Below are 18,121 nucleotides of genomic sequence, written 5' to 3' on the forward strand. Positions count from 1 at the left end.
TCTTGTCTGCTGAACTCTATCTGGTTGGTGAATCTTGCGAGCACGAGCCACTTTTCAGACTGCGGCAGAAGAACTAGGAGACAATGAGCACGGGAAGCCATTTGTGACCGATGAATGATGCATATGATGCATGATATGCAAATGCAAAAAGGCTCTCTTTTTTTTTTTTTTTTTTTTGTCAGAAGACTTGTCAAAGTGGTTGTGAACATCACGGAGAAACACAGTTTTATTTGAAGATCTTGAGCAAGACTAAAAGTTTAGTTGAGATGGTATCACTTGGTGTTCACATCCGTGATGTTCAAAAGATGACTTGTCTAAGTCCTCCGATAAATGCATGGAAAAAGTTTATGCATGTATGCATGAATGCAAGGTTATGTTCAAATTCGGAGAAAACATGGTGGGTTGAAGTTCAAAGTCGAGGAGTCATGGGTGGACACGGAGTCCGGTGAAACTAGGGCTTTAGGAAGTAGTAACCGGGTTCTAAAAGAGTTCCCAAGTTGCAACCTCTCCGACGTATATCACGGTGTCGCGAGACAACACTCGCTCCATGATTATCCGTGGAAGGTCTAACTTGAGTGTAGTATCGCGTGACGACTAAAATTCGAGACAACGCTCGGTTTAGCCTCCGCACTACATCCTAGAAAATGGCCATGGATGGGTTTGGTTATCTACGGTTCATAGCGTCATAGAACAATTAGAAGTAAAGTGCCTAAACGCGACAACACGCGCCGACAACATCACCCCCAAAATGCCTTAGCTATGTGGGATTGATCGCATAATCCAAAACACGAGGCAACCCCCGGAATGAATTGTCGATTATATCCCTCCTAAATCCTAAGTTCACTCAGCCCGGGTGCAGGACTTTTGATATTCTCACCCCACACGTTTGCAAGAAATTAAACATTTATTCACATAGGAAAGCAAGTAAAAGAAACAAGTAAAAAGAGCGCAAGCGTGGAAATAAAGACTAGGCGTAACTCTCGAATGTCCCCAGTGAAGTCGCCAGCTGTTTTATCTTGGTTTTTCGGGTGTCAAACATTGATTACGTTTGAACCTTTTGAACCGGTGATATCTTATTTTTTCTTGGGAAGGGAAAAAGTAAGCAAAACCCTTGAGAATCGAGGTCCGGGAGTTGTTTTCGCTACGGGAAGGTGTTAGGCACCCATAACGACTATAGTATCCTATAGGAACCGTCTTTAATTTCTACGCGCGCGCTTTATTTTTAAATGCTACTTTGAAAGAAAATATTAAGCCTAACGGTATTCTAAGTGAAGAATTGGAGGGAGAAGAATGTTTTTGGATTTTTATTTTAGTTGAATTGAAGGAATTTTGATTCCTTGCCTACGTACCCGTTTAAGGGATCAAATCCACCGTAGTTCTCTTCCAAAAATGTTTTTGTTTTTGTTGGTTGATTTTAAGTTTGAAAATTGGAGTTTGAAGAATAGAAAGAGGCCTCAAGGGCATGAGATTGTAAAAGGTGGGGTTGAATTAGTCATTTGCAAAAGAAGTCTAAGTATGATTAAGATTCATTAAGATTTTGTTTAAGAAAAAAAAAAAAAGGAAAATTCAATGGGATTTTGATCCCAAGGTTTATTAAGAAAAATATTTGAGTGATGTTGTTCATATTTTTTGAAAAATGATTTTTTCTAAGTATAAAGCCTAAACATTCATCTAAACATACAATCCTAAACATACATCTAAACATGCATACTCTAGCTATATACCTAAAGTGGTGTGTGTGCATGTGTCGGTGTACATCATTAGAGTCCATTGTCCTTATTACATCATTGGCCTAGATACATTCTATGGTCTTGCAAGAAATTTAAATTGCATGAAAGTAAAATATTACAAGAAACCCTAAATTTTTACATTCTAAGTCTTGGTACAAATTAAATTGCAAGAAGTAAGATGGAGATGGAATGAAATGGGAATGCTTATGAAGGATATGAGACATGAGATGAAATGGTTAGTAACACATGATAATATCAAAAGAAATGAAGCAAGAGGAATGCTATAACATAAAGCATAGAAAATAACCTAAAGGCAAGAAAGAGTGTAAATATGACCAAAATTTGCTCATAAAGGGCAAGACTCATGTGACTTATAATCCTCACATTCCAACACATTTTTAAAGGTTTAGAATCAGATTTTGGGATGGGAATTAAGGCAACATGACTTAACTTGACACTTTAGAAGCAAATTTAGGCACATTTACATTATTTATTTACACAAGTAACTTGTAAGCTAAGTAACTAATCAAGATTCACACTCATGCATTTATATCAAACACAAACAGTGGCTAAGACTCCACAAAACTAAGTGGCATAGGTCACAAATGTTCATCAAGAGATTGGGATTAAAATCAAGCAAACTTTCATTCATTTTTAGCACAAAATATCACAAAAATAGTAAGAGAACCACCACATCATCTTTTACCAATTTTTATTATGTAAAATTAACACTAAAAGGACACAAAATTATCAAGAAACACTCATGAATTTTTAGGAATTTTTTCTAAGGTTTTTTTTGGACTAAAAAGTGCAAGAAAATTACTAATTCTAACAAAAATAAGAAAGGAAAAAAAAACTTCAAATACTTCTCTCAAGTTTTAGCACAAAAAAAATGTCACCAAAATGTTAAGAACAATATCAAGAACACAAAGAAATTTTTTTAGGATTTTATGAACAAATTTGGATAGGCAGGGGGTGTAAATAGCAAGAAAATAGCAAGGATATGCAGAAATGGGGGGGGGGGGGGGGGGGCGCATAGCAAATCAAGCATACAGGCATGGAATTGGGCCTTAAGAGGCGGGTCAGGGTTGAACCATGGGTTGAACCGGTTCAGTGGCCTATAAAAGGCCTTGAACCGGTCCGAGGTTCACTTCCCCTCTCCATTTCTCTCTCTAAAACACAGACTAGAGAGAGAGAGTCTGCAAATGACTCTCTCTTCTCCGACGAGGCATCCCTTCTCCGACGTGGTGGCCCATGGTGGCGCCGCCGCGTCGGAGCTTCAACCAACTCCGATCTAAAAACTAAACACATCATCTTGAAGCTCTTTCTCTCCTCTTTATGATTTCGAAACTGATTTTTTGAGAACTGGCCTGAATTTGAACAGATCTATACTTGAATCTACAACCTAGGGTTTCAAAAATTTCTTCTGATTTCTTTGAAATTAAACCCTATCTTGACTCATTTTTCATACTGATGATGAATCTATGCTTTAATTCGAAGAATAAACGGTGAATCTTCATGATTTTCATTTTTAGGGTTCGGTCTTCAATCTTTTCAAATCTTTTCAACATGTTCACTCTGATTCACCGTTTATTCACGTATTCAAACCGTCGATGATGATTGAAATTAGAAAACGAGGAGGTTCTTGAGTATACCTGTTGAAAAATGGAGATACGAACCAAAAAGAAAGACGTTGAAGCTTCTTCTTCGTTTCTGAGGTATATTTTGGTCGAAACTTCGAAAATAAATCGAAGTTTCTCCGTCTTCTCACTCTTCGTCTCTGTGATTCCACTGGTTCTTTCTTCGATTCCCTCTCCTCTCACTTCTTTGTCTCTGTGATCACACCGTTTCGTCTCTTGGATGATTCGGTGTTGGAATTGCAGAGCCTTACGTTCGATGATGAAGATTCGAACTGAATCTCTGAGAACTGCGAGACAAAACCTCTTTCTTTGAACTGATTTTGGATATTGTTATCGAATTGCACTTTCTGATGATGAAATTGGTATGATTTTGTTGTGAATTGATGAAGATTGATGTGAATTTGAGAGAGTTTGGATGGATTGTGGTGCTGGAAAAACGGTTAGGGTTTGAAGGTTCTTCAAACCTTCATCGTTTTCTTGTGGAATTTCTGGGTTTGATCCTCTTGATTATGGAAAGAGAATCGAATTGGTGTTTGTTGAGTTGTAAAAATCTGAGTGGAATGGCAATGATTGGAGCCTTTTATAGGCTGTCAAGTGTATTACTGGACCAATAGGAATTGGACACCTGGATATGAACTTGAAATGGCTCGGCCTTGGCTTCTTTTGGACCTTGGGCTCTTTTGCAATTTTGAAACTTTGAAGGACTGCCCTGCAAATAATAAAAAGGACCAGACTGCAAAACTTTGGACAAAAGGACCTAACTGTAAAAGGACTAAAAAGAAAAAAAAGGAGAAAAGACTTGAAAATAATAAAAAAGGACTTAAGAGTAAAATCTAAAACTTAAGAGAAGGACTTAAATGCAAATTTAGAAATTTCTAGGACAAAAATGAAAAAAACATAATAAAATTGAATTAAAAGACGTAATTTGAAATAAACGTAAAGTGAAACGACTAAAATTGACAAAACGGACTAAAATGAACCAATGGCCTAAATGAGGTACTTTAAAGTAACCTCTCTCTGCCGAAATTTCGTGTGAAATGACCAAAATACCCCTAGGGTTAGAACGACTGAAAATGACTCAGATGCAATTTAAAAGTGGATTTTTAACAAGGAATTAAAGCAAAAGCCTATACAAACAAAGTTAAAAGACTCAGAGACAATTTTAAGAGTTTAAACAGAGCTTTAACATATGAAAAGACTAAAACGCCCCTAGGAGCAAAACTGACTCAAAATGACTTCAAATGCAACTTTTGGAAAGGGTTTTGACATAGGATGGAAGCAAAGACTTATTCAGACTATTTGAAAGGACTCAAACAAATTTTTAAAGATTGAAAGAAATTTTGACATAGGAAATGACTAAAATGCCCTTCTATGTGAATTTTGCAAATAAAATTGAAACAAAATGCAGAGAAAGATGCAATTGATCAGAGACAGTTCAAATGACTTATAATGCAAGAAAAGAAGAATTGAATAAGTATTTTTAGGTCCAAAATTAGGGTATAACAAACTATAATCAGAACCTATAAACTTATCAAAAATATAATCATGAGTATAAAGTAATTTAGAGCAATGTATGAGCAGAATATCAAGCATGATGGATCAGAACCAACTAAGCAAGTTACTAACATTCAGAAACAAAAGATGTTCAGAAGCAAGAACTGAAACAGTTAAAACAAACAACAAACAAAAATAAACACTAGGGTGTGCAACTAAGGTTTGGATTGTTGTTGTTTCATCATCTTCTCCATTTGTTCTGCTTGTTTCTTCAACAGATCTTCAAGAACTTGTTGCCTCTGGAGAAGTTCCAGTTCCCTTGCTTTAGCTTCCTGCTATTGCTGTGCCATCTTCTGTCTTAGTAGCTTGAACATCCTGGCCTCTCTAGTCATGTAGTCAGCTTCTGAGTAGAATGGCTCATTTGTCAGAAGCAGCCTAGGAACTTTCTTGATTGACTCCACATTCTTCAAATATCTTCTCACAGTAGCTGCCTTGATTCTGACGCATTTTCTACTTACAGATGCTATCAGATCAGTAGCTCTCTTCTGCAAGGATTCCCATTGTTCCTCATAAGTTGATGGCAGATCAATCATCCTTCTGTTCTGTACAAGATCTTGCATCTCTGAGAGTATCTTGAGTAACTCAACATCAATGTACTCAGATTCCAGTATGTTTAGGGGTGGTTGTTCAAGGATTTTTAGGTCTGAGGATTGGTCAGAGTCACTAAGGGACAGATCCTGAATAGGTTCAGGTGTTATAATAGTGACGTTATGATCAGATTGAGTTGAAGAGGATGGTTGGTCAGAAGCAATGTGTGCGTTTGAGGTTGAAGCTTGGAGATTGACTTGATGGTTGTCAATATTCATTGGAGTGGGTTGGGATAAAGCTTGCTCTGGTTGAGGTTATGTATGCTCTGGTTGTGGGTTTGGTTGGGGTTCAGGTTCAGTATTGATTGGTGGTTGTTGTGGTGAAGTTTGTTGTGTTTGAATGTTAGGTTGTGGGTCAATGTCAGCTATGGGTGATTGTTGTTGTGGAGGTGAGGAGGGTTTGTGTGGTTCTGGTGTTTGTTGATGGGGGCTTTCTGAAACAATTTTCTCAGAAGCAACTGCTTCTGAGGTTGTCTTAGAAACTGTCTCTGAGTTAAGGTTATCTTCTGATAGTTCACCTGAGCAGTGACTAATCATATTGTCCAAGACAGAAGTGTCTTCTATTTGTTCAGGTGCTGGTGGTTGTGAAGAAGATGATAAAAAGAGGTTAGAGGTAACTGGAATCTGACATACTTGAGTTGTAGTGCTAGCTTCAGAAGTGAACTCTACAACATTGGGCTGTGGACCTTCAGCTTGTGGAACTGCTTCTGGAGTTCCAATTTCTTCCACAATGATCATCATTTCTTCTTCTTTGTCATCTTCAGCAGCCTTACCAGCAATTTCCCTGACTTCAGCCAATTTTTCTTGGTAGAACTTATCACAGTTTTCCATACCCAAAGCTTTGAGCTTCTCATCTCTTTGTTGAATGTATTGTAATTTCAACTCCTTTATGTCTGCTATAAAGTCAGAAGCACGTTCATTAGCCATTCTTTTCAATCTTGGAGTCACTTCAATCATAGGACTCTCAATTTGAAGGGGAGCCTTCTTCTTTTTGGGCTCATGCTCTTCCTTTTCTATTGCTTCAAAAGCTTCATCCAGCTGCTCTTTGGTGATAAACCGCTCTCCCTTTCCTCTTCTTTTCTTAAGCTTGCCCTGTTCTGCTTTTGCTTCTTTGCCTCTTTTTGTGAGAATAGAAGCAACACCAATTTTTTGCCTCTTTCCTTTATCCTTGGCAGCATCAGATTCTTCTCTATTCCCCTTTTTATCTGCTATCTCATCAGCAGCATATTCCTTAGCCATTTTGGCCTTGGCAGGAGTCATTTCAACCATAGAGGATTCCATCTGAAGTGGAGCCTTCTTTTTCTCCAGTTTGGGTTCAGCCTCTTCTTTCTCTAGCTCATCCAGAGCTTCACCCACTTTTTCTTGAGAGAAAACAGTTTCAGCTTTCCCTCTCTTTCTCTTAGCAACCTTCTGTTGTTTGCCCTTTTTAGTAGCAATTTCTGATGCAGTAGCACCCTTGACTTTCTTTCCTTTAGCAGGAGCAGCTTCCTTCTGAGGGCTTGCATCTTCCTCCAAGACATACTCAGCTACTGATTTAGCTAAGATTTCAGGATTACTTTCCTTAAAGATGGAAGGAAAGTCCCTGATAATCTCAGTTTCTTCTGTGGTCATCTCTATCCACTTCTCATCTTCAATGGTTTTCTTGATAAACTTCATAGAAAATAAGCTCTTGCTACTGATAGTTCTTTCAGCAGTAGAAACTTCGAAGCATTTATCAGAAGCATCCCTTGTCTTTTTCAAGAATTCCAGCACTCTTCCCTGATGAAAGATCTCAGACAACAATCTTCCATAAGGCACTTGCTTCCTTCCTTTGACAGTGCCTTCATTAATAGCTCAGCAGAGATGATCCATGACATATCTTGGGAAATTTATCTTATCAAACATAGCCATGAAGTAAACTGCTAGCTTCTGTTGGTTGTTGGGTTGATCAGACCCTCCTGCTCTTTGAAAGAAGCAATCAGTGCAGAATTTCACCAACATCCTGTTGTGAATTTCCATTTCTGAAGGCTTGGCATCTGAGTTTCCACCCAAAAGCACGTTGTAGTAGCTTTGCAGCAGGATATCATCCTTCTTCACTATTTCTTGGAATCTGCCTTCAGCATCCACTTTGCATGCTTTAGCTATAACATCCTCAGTGATGGTTATAGGAATGCCCATCACTTCAGACCTTATTTCTAAGCTACTGAAGGAAGTAGGATTCTTTTCCACCGTCATCTTTCCCTTCTTCGACCCAGCTTGTTTACCTACGACCTTTGTAGGCTTTCCATTGAAGACCTCAGCCCTTAACCAGAAGTCTTTGACCAAGTTCACATAAGTTGGCCCATTCAGCATCTTGAAGTACTCAGATAGCTTCTGAGTATCTACCAAACCTTCCATGTCCACATCGTACTTTTTCAGTGAGGCGAAGTCCACTGGTGATTCTATCTGGACGATCAGAGAGTCGAGAGGAATAGTCATAGTCTTTTCTTTGTAAACTGGCCCAGATCCTGATGCTCCTTGCATGCTTGAAGTAGATTCTGAAACTTTTGAGCTTGATGATGCCATAGTGAAGATTGAAGAAGATGATGATTTTAGGGTTCCAGGGTTGAGAGAATGTGCTTACTTCGCAAGAACAGGTTTGAAAGAAAATGTGTTTGTTGTGAGTGAGTAGTGTGTGAATTGACAAAGTGTCAAGAGTAAAAACGATTGCAATTCAAAAGAGACAAACAAACATAACATTAATGACAAATTGGGGGCGCGTGAAAGTACTTTTCAATGCTATTAAATCATCATTGCCCTTTTTAGTTATACACCAATACAGACAGGCCACGTCAGAAACTTTTAGAGTAACTACCAAATTAGTGGGCTAGAAGTTACCACAAAAAGTAACTCCCAACGTTTCCACTAATTCTACTATTCAGAAGCATAAAATCCAGCTTCTGGACTTCAGATGCTGACGTCATCATCAGAAGCGAGTTTTCCTCAGAACCTCAATAAAGAGCTTCTGATGGACTACTGCTTCTGAACTAACTTCAGAACCTAAAATCCTATTCAGGAGCAAGCAAACATTTAATCAGACACAAAGTGCATGTTCAAATTTTTCTTTATAAAATCAAATCTTTCAACAGTTAAAGGCTTAGTAAATATATCAGCCCATTGATTCTCAATATCAATGAATTGTATATCTAAAACTCCTTTTTGAACATAATCTCTGATGAAATGCTGTTTGATTTCAATATGCTTAGCTCTTGAATGCAAAATTGGATTTTTAGACAAACAAATAGCAGCAGTATTATCACAATAAATGGGAATACTGTTAGCAATTATCTGATAATCTTTCAGCTGATGTTTCATCCAAAGTAGTTGTGTACAACAACTTGCAGCTGAAATGTATTTTGCTTCTGCTGTAGACATATCAATGGTTGTTTGTCTTTTGCTAGCCCAGGATATAAGATTATCACCCAGAAATTGACAATTGCCAATAGTTGACTTTCTTTCAATCCTATCACCAGCATAATCAGCATCACAGAATCCAAATAGCTTATAATCTGAGGATTTCCTATAAAGGAGTCCAAGATTACTTGTTCCTTTCAAATACCTGAAGATTCTCTTGACAGCAGTCATATGAGATTCTCTAGGATCTGATTGGAATCTTGCACACAAGCATACACTGAATAAAATATCTAGCCTAGATGTAGTGAGGTATAACAAAGAACCAATCATACCTTTGTACAGCTTCTGATCTACTTTAGCTCCTTCATCTTCTTTGCTTAAGGTGCACGTAGGGTGCATTGGAGTGTTCATCACTTTACAATCTTCAAGTTTGAACTTCTTCAGAAGCTCTTTTGTATACTTTGATTGATGAACATAGACTCCATCTTTGCATTGATTAATTTGAATGCCTAGGAAGAACTTCAGCTCTCCCATCATGCTCATTTCAAATTCATCATGCATTAACTTAGAAAATTCCTTGCAAAGAGATGCATTAGTAGAACCAAATATTATATCATCAACATAAATCTGCACAACAAGAATATCTTTCCCAAGGGTCCTTCTGAAGAGTGTTGTATCAACCTGACCTCTTTTAAAATCATTTTTGATTAAGAAATTACTTAGTCTATCATACCAAGCTCTGGGAGCTTGTTTCAAGCCGTATAGTGATTTCTTCAGTTTTAAAACATGGTCAGGATATTTAATATCCTCAAATCCAGGAGGTTGCTTAACATACACTTCTTCTTCTATGACACCATTAAGAAATGCACTCTTGACATCCATTTGATATAATATTATGCCATGATTAACTGCATAGGAAAGAAGTAACCTGATTGCTTCCAATCTTGCAACTGGAGCAAATGTTTCAGTGTAATCAATGCCTTCTTGTTGACTATACCCTTGTGCAACAAGTCTTGATTTGTTTCTTGTTACGTCTCCTTGCTCATTCAACTTGTTTCTGAATACCCATTTTGTTCCAATAATGTTCTTGTGCTGAGGTTTGGGTACCAGATCCCACACATCATTTCTTTGAAATTGATTCAACTCTTCTTGCATAGCTAAGATCCATCCATCATCTGATAGTGCTTCATCAACTGTTGTAGGTTCAATCATTGATATCAGTCCAATCATTGACTCTTCTTGTCTGAAGTATGATCTTGTTCTTCTTGGACTATCTTTGTTTCCAATGATTAGTTCCTCAGGATGTGAAGACTTGTGCTTGAATGTGTTTCTGGGAGGATCTGCTTGATGTGAGCCATCTTGTGCTTCATCAGAAGCAGCTTCATCATGTGCTTCTGATGTGGGTTCAGCTTCTGGACTTTCTTCAGATTCAGCTATCTGATCTGGTTCTGGAGTTACTTCAGGAACCTGTATCTCTGCAAAACTTTCACCTTACTTTGAAGTTTTATCTTCAAGCTCTTTGTCATCAAATTTAACTTGCATAGATTCTTCAACACACAGTGTTTCTGAATTATACACTCTATATGCCTTTGACCTTTCAGAGTAACCTAAAAAGATTCCTCTTTGGGCCTTGGCATCAAATTTCTTTAGGTAGAGCTTGTTATTTAGAATGTAACATGTACATCCAAATTGATGAAAGTAAGAGATATTTGTTTTTCTTCCTTTAAAGAGTTCATATGCTGTTTTCTCCAAAATAGGTCTGATATAGATCCTGTTCTGGACATAACATGCTGTATTCACTGCTTCTGCCCAAAAATGTTTTGGTAAATTGTTTTCATGAATCATGGTTCTAGCCATTTCTTGTAAAGTTCTATTCTTTCTCTCTACAACCCCATTTTGTTGTGGAGTTCTAGGAGAAGAGAATTCATGGACAATTCCATGTTTATCACAAAAAGCTTCAAATGACTCATTTTCAAACTCTCCACCATGATCACTTCTAACTTTCAAAATCTTTGATTCTTTTTCAGATTGAATTTGAGTGCAGAAACTACTGAATAAATCACAAGCAACATCTTTACTCTTTAGGAATTTCACCCAAGTCCATCTGCTATAATCATCAACAATGACTATTCCATATTTACTTCCATATAAGGATGCAGTACTGACTGGTCCAAATAAATCAATATGAAGTAGTTCTAAGGGTCTGGAGGTTGAAACAATGCCTTTGGTTTTAAAATATGATTTCACAATTTTCCCTTTCTGACATGCACCACAGAGTGCATCTGAATGATAGTCAATGTCTGGTAGCCCTTTGACAAGTTGTAACTTACTAAGTTTAGAGATTAATCTCCAGTTAGCAAGTTCCAACCTTCTGTGCCACATCCATTTCTTATCATTCACTAATAGAAGGCAAATCACCTTCTGATCAGCCAGTTCAGAAAAATTGATTTTATAGACATTCTCAACTCTCTTTCCCTTGAACACAATGGATTTGTCTTCCTTATTGATTACAGTACAGTTGGTTTTCTCAAAAAGCACATCATAACCATTATCACAAAATTGACTAATGCTCAAAAGGTTATGTTCAAGACCATCTACCAACCATACATTATTAATTGAGGTAGAGGAATTACCAATAGTTCCTGTACCTATGATCTTGCCAGATTGGTTGCTTCCAAATTTCACACTTCCTCCTTCCTTCATTGTTAGGCTGAGGAAGCTGGACTTTTCTCCTGTCATGTGTCTTGAGCAACCGCTGTCTAGGTACCATGATCTTTGCTTTGGCACTGCTCTTAGACATACCTGCATCATTGACATTTTCAGATATAGGTACCCATTGTTCTATGGGTCCTGAAAGGTTAGTACTTGAGGCTTTACTCTTCACTTCCTGTACCTTGTGCTGTGAGTTGGGTTGCTTTTGATTAACCATCACCTTTGGTTTTGGTACTTCAGAAGCAGTAACTGTCTTCTTCTGAAACTTGGACTTCAGAACTTTAGACTTTGGTTTCACCAGACTCTGAGGAATAGGTTCTGATCTTTTCAGGATCCTGATCTTTGAAGTCTTAGAATCAGATTTGATCATAGCCTGTGGCTTAGAGTTCTTTGGCTTTGACGTGATCTTAGCCTTAGAGCTAGAAGCTTCAGGTTCTGATTGAACAATAGTTTCCAACTCAGCGCCTTCAGGTACAAAGAAGGTTTTCAATCCTTCCTTGATGCATTCACAACATGCTTTGAGACTGATTTCATTTGGTTTCCCTCCTGAAAAACCAATCCCTTTGCCATTGTTTCTGTAAATGCTATAGATCATAGAAGCCACTCTACTTCTGTCAATGCCAGATATGATAAAATCTTCAAGAGCAATTTCATGGTTGCTTAAAGGTTTTTCATTACACTTTTCATGTAGCTTCTGACATAAGAACCTGAGCTGATCTTCATAGGTTTTACACATGAAGTCAAAGCCCCTAAGTTCTTGTTCAGAAGCTTTCAGATCCAATAGAGTTGATTTTTGCTGTTTTACCAAATCAGCATATTTTTCTTTTAAATCCTTCAACTCATTGGTTCTTACTTCAAAATGTGTAAGAAGTTCTTTAAGTGACTCAACAAGTTCATTTCTGGGAATTTTGGAATATACCTCATTTTCATCTTCTGAGTCTGAATCTGATCCAGCTTCTGAAGTTGCAGTTGCTACCAACACAACAGCTATCTTTGCATCTTCATCAGCTTCCTCTTTATCAGATCCAGATTCACTTCCCAAATCATCCCAGGTTGCCATTAAACTCTGCTTAATCTACTTCTTAAATTTGCTTGGTTTGAATGTAGACCTCTTTGACTTGTCCTTTGACTTCTCCTTCTGAAGATCAGGGCATTCAGCAATAAAGTGTCCAGGCTTCTTACAGTTGAAGCATCCCTTCTGATCTTCTTTCCTTGAGCTTCTGGAGTTACTCCTTCTGGCTAGAAACATTCTGTTCTTCTTGGCCAGATACTGAAGTCTGTTGGAGAGCATGGCCATTTCAGCAGCATCTGGTTCAGAATCTGAACTTGATTGTTCTTCCTCTTCAGATTCAACCACTTTGAAAGCTTTTGATGACTTGCCTTTGGATGGAAGAGCTATTGATTTACTCTTCTTAGTAGACTCATGTTCATTAAGACTTAACTCATGAACTTTGAGAGAACTAACAAGATCTTCGACACTTAAAGTGCTTAAATCTTTAGCTTCCTCTATGGCAGTCACCTTTGGTCGCCATCTTGCAGGCAAGCTTCTGAGTATCTTGCTCACATGGTCAGAAGCAACATAGCTCTTCTTTAGAATTTGTAGCCCAGAGACTAAGGTTTGAAACCTTGAGTACATCTCCTCAATAGTTTCATCATCCTTCATCTTGAATAACTCGTACTGATGTACAAGCATGAGAGCTTTAGCTTCTTTGACCTTCTTGCTGCCTTCGTAGTTTGAACAGAGAGAAGCAAACATAGCTTTAGCAGTGGATTTGTCACTCATCTTCATGTACTCTACTTTAGGAATAGCAGTGACAAGAGCTCCTCTGATAATATGATGCTTCTTGTAGAGTTTCTTCAACTCAGGAGTATGTTTCTTTCTATCCACATCAGCTCCTTCTTCATCAAGAACCAAGTCACCAACTCCTTCTTCTAGTATATCCTATAGTTCTTTGTCTAAGCTCATGATATAACTATAGAAGTTGGTTTTCCACCAAGAAAATTCTTCAGCATCTCCGTTGAACTTTGGAATCTTTCCAACACTGGATTTCTTACTATCACTATAATCATGTGAGACATTATTATAGCTAGTTTGACCAGAAGTAGAAGATTCACCAGACATGTTTTTCTCAGATCTTTTGCTGTTGCGCGGTTAAGTGTTGAACAACAGACCAAGGCTCTAGATACCAATTGAAGGTGAGAAAAACACAAGAAGGGGGGTTGAATTTGAAGGTGAGAAAAGACACAAGAAGGGGGGGTTGAATTGTGTTTTTGGAAAATTCTTCTTTTCTCCTAAAAACTGAACACACTGGTCAGAAGCTAAGTGAGACAGCTTCTGAAGTGGTAATCAGACTCTAAATGCAGCGGAATAAAACAGAGAGAGAGAAGAAGAACGACACAAAGCAATTATACTGGTTCCTTCCACAATCCGGAAGTAGTCCAGTCCCCCTTGCACTTCCAAGGAGATTTCACTAAGAGTAATATCTGATTACAATTGCTCAAGCACACCTGCAAGAGACTTCCTTTGCTCAAGCACACTTTGCAAGAGTCTTCCTATGCTCAAGAACACAATCAAGAGACTTTCCTGCTCAAGCACAACTGCAAGAGACTTCTAACTAAACAAAATTACACAGAAAATTGTTTAAGGTTGAACACTTGATATACAATCAGAGGTGCTCACAATACAAATCAGATACAGACTTAATAACTTAAGAATTTCTAAGATATGACTTTGAGACACAGAAATTCTAAGTGAATGCAGAACAATTTCAGCAGAGATTTGGTACTTGTAGAAATACAGTGAGTCTTTCTTTTAGCGTTCTTGCATTACCAAATCTCTAAGTCTTCACTCCTTTATATAGAGATGTGAAAGAGACGTTGTGAAATTGCCAGCACATCAAAGAGTCGTTGTTGAAGCTTGATCTTTCACCAATGATCTTTTGCCTGATTTGGTTGTTGTCCTATGAAGAACCAATTTGAAATCCATTCCTTATCCAAAGGAACATCTATGCAGGCAAAGCCGTATTTTGGAGCTGTTTTCTTGTCTTGTAGCGTGGCCACAAAACAGAGTAGTGGAGAAGGTGGTTGTACAGTTCATACAAAGTACAATGTCAACGCTTTCGTCCAAAATTGCAAGCACATGCCTTCAAACACCTTTGAAATGTCCGTTGCAAAGTTCCACTAATCTTTTGTTGTCCTTTGATGAATTTAGATCCATGACACAACTCTTGAATCCTTGAATTTCTCAAATTCAGTTGATCTTTAGCTTCTGGTGAAATGGCTTCTGATGAGGCAGCTTCTGATAACGCGACTTCTGATAATGCAGCTTCTGATGATGCAGCTTCTGATGATGTGGCGCTTCTGGACCTCTTGTCTTCAGGAGCACTATTCTTCAGGAGCACTTTACTCTTTTCAGGAGCGGCTTTACTTCGGGAGCACTTTTTCTCTTCAGGAGCAAGTTGCCTTCAGAAGCGTCTAAGATTCAATTTTGTTGATTCCTATTGCTCTTTATTTGCTCATTCAAAACCAATAAATGATGTAACTCTTTAATTATGGTCCTGTACACTTGAACAAATATTAGCTAGTCCAATTTACAATTTTTAATACCTTGTTATCATCAAAACTCTTTAAGGTTTATTGTTAAACACATTTTGTTCCAACACTATTTTCTATTGGCAATTTTCATTTATTTTTATAATGGAGAGGATCCCAACTCCAATTTAAGTGGGTTAATTTACCTTTTTTTTTAAAAAAATATCTATGCTATCTAAATTTCAATTTTAATATTCATGATATTTGTTTATAAATTGTAATTTTTAAAAATGATTCTGTTAAGGTTAAATTTGTAAAGAAATTGTTCAACAAAAATTAATTGTTACTTTTGAAGTATCTTTTAATTATTATTTAGATTAAAGGTAAATATGTTGAAAGTTCGTGTTTTATACTATTCCTTCCGTTTCAAAATATATGTCGCAGTATAACACATGTCAATGCATAACTTTGATCATTAATATCTTTAATTATCTAAAGTAAAAATTTATAAAAATTTAATATTTTGAATATGTTTATTGAGACAAATCAAACAACATCTTACATACTAATATTTATATGTACATATTAATTAAAAAAATATAGTCAAAATAAATCATGTAAATAGTATAAATTGCTAAATTGCAATATATATTTCGACACAGAGTATTATATTGTTTTCTCTTAGACCAAGTGCAATGGCTTATTGAATGCAAGCTTCAACATGTTGGTACCATTGGAGATGGGTGTTGAAAGCGAGTGGAAGGATGATGTGGATGAGTGAGGTGATGAATGCATTAAACATGTTGAAGGCTGTACCGGCAGGCCACGTGGCGAATTGATATTGGCTCAAAATGGCGCGTGTGTTGTGTGCTTGTTTGTTGTCTTGCATTTTAAACTATTTGTGTGTCGCGTGCTTAGTTTGTAGTATTGCATTTTAAGTTAAAAAAATAAAAACAAATTATTTAAATAAATTTTGTTTTTACGAAAAACAAAAAAAAATTGTTAAGTGTTTCTTTATTTTAATTTAATTATAATCGATAATTGTAATTTTATGTAATTATAAAAACAAAAATATAAAATTAAATAAGAATAAGAAATAAAAGGTGGTGGGGTAGAGTGTTGAATGAAAAAACCATTGAAGAGGTAAAAATTGAATGGGTGTTGAATTAAGAGAGAGAAAATGATGTGGAGTGTTGGGAATTGAAAAAGTGAGTGTTGAAGGTTGATGAATGTTTGTAACTATTGTAAATGGTCTTAGGTGTACGTGCTTTAAATTGCATTAACTGATAAGAAAATTCTTCTTATGATACACGTACGTAGACAATCTTACGTGCCATGGTTCCTGCCTCCATTGTGGCACTGGCAGTGTCTCTGAAAGACACATCTCCTCTTTCTTTTTTCCTCGGATAAAATAAGGTTTAGATCAATGAGTTTAAAGGATAAAAAAGCTATGGAAAGTCGGGATGAAAAAAAATAGTGTTATAAATTTAGGTAATATTAATTAGAGTAAACCATCAATTTCGTCCCTGAATTTTCAGGGATCGGCCAAATTCGTCCCCCAATTTAACAAAATATCAAAATAGTCCCTGAATTTGTCTGACGTCCATCAATTTCGTCCCTCCGTCCAAAAAGTCCTTTAGTGTGCTGTGTTGGCTTGTACACGTGGCAACAAGGAAGCCACGTGTACAGGGACTAAATTGATGGAAAATACGAAAATTTTAGTTTTCACTTTTTTAACTTCATTTTTCTACAATTCCTTTTTTACCCCTATGTTTCCCATTACCATACATCCTCACATTTCATACAGAACACATCAACTAAGTCCCTGTCTGTTCTTCTTCCCTCCATTTTCACTTCTCCAAGATCATCATCCTCTCCGGCGATCAAGCTTGCATTTTTGAAGGAAGATTTCGTCCGTTTTGAAGGTAACTTCATTCATCTTCTCCTTTTTGTCTGTTCTTTTTCGCCTTTTTTTCCGATTTTATGATTTTCGTTTTCATGTTCTTACCATTTTATCATTTAGTTATGACTTATTACTATTTTGATTGGTATCTACTGCCTTTTTTATGTTGTTATGCAAATTTATGCCTCAAGGATCAACTTGATTTCTGTTAATATAATTCAGGGAATTTTTTGATGGTTTTTAAAATAATTCAGGGATCGATTTGATAGTAACACAAATAATTCAGGGACTAATCTGATGGTAAATTTATAACAGATATGCAACATTCCATTCATCTTCAACCTCTTTTCATGGTAAAATCATTACAACTCTACACAACCTTAGAAATATACATTAGCATGTTGCAAAACTCAAACAAGAAGATTATAACTATCATAAACTTAATCACCCTAAGCCCACTTCCTATACAATCAACTTTGTCCATCAACCTTGCCCTCCAAACCTCGTCATTGCCACTTTCTTTAGCCTTAAGCATGGACTGAACCTTCTCCATCATTCTTGTCTTTCTTCCATGAGCAGCACAAATATCATTGTTTTTAAAGTAACCTAATTCTTCAGCTTCATCAACCCACACAACATTCAAGCACTCTCACATCACCATTAAACATGGAGGATGGAGATGAAGCTTGCCTTTGATAGCTCTTTTTGCCCATATGACCACCCCTCATAATTTTAGATTCAATTTCAATAGTTTTGCTTGAATGAATTTTGCAGATTTTGGTTTTCAGATTCAATATAAAAAAAATTAGGGTTTGCAATTTTTTGATTTGAGGAAGAACGTAACCCTTAATTATTGGAAGAAAATTTGGAGATTTTGGAGTGTAGATTACACATTGTAAAATTAGGGTTCCAATTTTATATATTTGGGGAAGAAATAGCCGTTGGAGAAGGAAGAGAGCCGTTGGGGAAGAAGAGCAATTTTCTGAAATTCAATCAACTTAGTCCTTGAAAATTTAGGTTATTATCGGCCAACTTAGTCCCTGCTTACGTGGCATCTGACATGTGAGAAGTTAACGGCCACGTCAGCACCCG

This window comes from Medicago sativa, chromosome 6 (assembly GCF_051527215.1).
Source record: "Medicago sativa cultivar Bolivia chromosome 6, Bolivia_mono, whole genome shotgun sequence".
Lineage (NCBI taxonomy): Eukaryota > Viridiplantae > Streptophyta > Magnoliopsida > Fabales > Fabaceae > Medicago > Medicago sativa.